This window comes from Culex pipiens, chromosome 2 (genome assembly GCF_016801865.2).
Source record: "Culex pipiens pallens isolate TS chromosome 2, TS_CPP_V2, whole genome shotgun sequence".
NCBI classification, from domain to species: domain Eukaryota; kingdom Metazoa; phylum Arthropoda; class Insecta; order Diptera; family Culicidae; genus Culex; species Culex pipiens.
This window is the reverse complement of record NC_068938.1, coordinates 17,996,302-17,998,000: the sequence shown is the minus strand read 5'-3', so window position 1 is coordinate 17,998,000 and position 1,699 is coordinate 17,996,302.

The following is a 1,699-nucleotide window of genomic DNA, read 5'->3' as shown; positions in this document are numbered from 1 at the left end:
AAACATTTCTGAAAAGAGCTCAAGACATCCGATCGAAAAAAATACCATCTCAAAGTATACCACTTAAATAAAAACTGGGAATTTTACTTTCACTTTTTATTATTAAAGTCGAATCCTCAAAAAAAAATATTAATTTAAATTTTCGAGATTTTCACGTGTATCAGGGGAAAAAAGGCATCTTCTGTGCTGAGTTGATGGTGAAAAATCTGGTGTCAGAGATAATATTTTGAACATTTTTGTGATTTTGGGAAAAAAATCCTAAATATTGACTAACACAACTTCAAAAATCAATTTAGACGCAAAATTTAATGTTTTTGTGGTGCTATCAAAACTTCAAAAATTAATTTGAATACAAAATTAAATTAAGTTCAGTGTTCAATTGAATAATGCTTAAGGACATCACAAATTTCATATTTCTAATTGTTGGCTCCCCAATATATTTTTTGCCCCCTGATTTTTGGAGATTTAAATTCAATTCAAATTCATAATGAAAAACTTGTACAATCAGTTGTTAACAATTTTGGATACAATGAATTCCATTTATTTAAGTATTTTAAAGCAAATTGAGAGTTTTTAAGCTACAACAAATTTGAAATTTTAGGGGGAGCGGCCGTGGCTGACTGGTTACGGCGTTCGCTTTGTAAGCGAATGGTTCTGGGTTCGATGCCCATCTGCTCCCAACGAGAAAGTTAAGAACACACATAAATTTGAAAAGATGAATATGAACGAAAAATCAAAGTCGCTCGAGGCGGGGTTCGATCCCTCGTCCTTTGGGTTGGTATGCAAAAATGCTAACCACTAGGCCATGACGACTTGATGAGCTTAGTCTGGAATTAGGAATACTGTTACAGAGAGCGAGTTGTGGCGCTATAACCACGGCAAATAGAGTCCAGAGCATTCGTGGAAATACAGTGTCCCATCCCAAAGGGTCCCGGAGTACCAAACCTTCTTAGCATGGTGCTCCCAACGAATACAACCAAAATCTCGAAGCGTATGGTGGTGTGTCCCCACGCTTCTTCTTCCCCTGTCGATTCAGAATTGTGTTGTTGTTCGAACACTCAGTGCTCAAACTCAACCCAATTACGAATCATGTCTCTGCGATACGGCTTTACGCAGTAGGCCTGGCCGCTTTAACGCTTGTAATGTTTCAATGCATTCCGATGCGATGGCGCACTACAAATGTTAAATGACAAGAAGAGTGCTAGGCGTCATCTAACCTAAGGCACTCTCCAGGATCCCTTCGAAATATTGGCTGCGCTAGGGTCTGATTAGATTAGATTAGATTAGATTAGATAAAACAAATTTGAAATTTTAGGACTCGACATAAAATTTACACAAAAAAAATCAAACCATCCACATTAACGACCCCCGGGTCTTTTGTGGTCTCTATTGCAAGTTTCTGTTCGAACCTAGGAGTCCGAAGGCTTGAATGAGGAGAGCACCCAAACCTCTTTCTACTCCAAGGAACCTTCCACCCCAGTGTTTGAACTGACGACCTTTGGATTGCGAGTCCAACCGCCGCCAGCGATTCCACCGGAGTAGGCTTGGTTTGGTGTGTTGTTTGTACTTATGGCATGGAGACGACTCCTACACCTGGAATGACTTAACGGCCTAACAACCAAGGCCAGGACCGACATTTTACTTCCTCATCCGATGGAAAATTTACACATTAAAAAATAAAACGATATTTTCGAAAAAT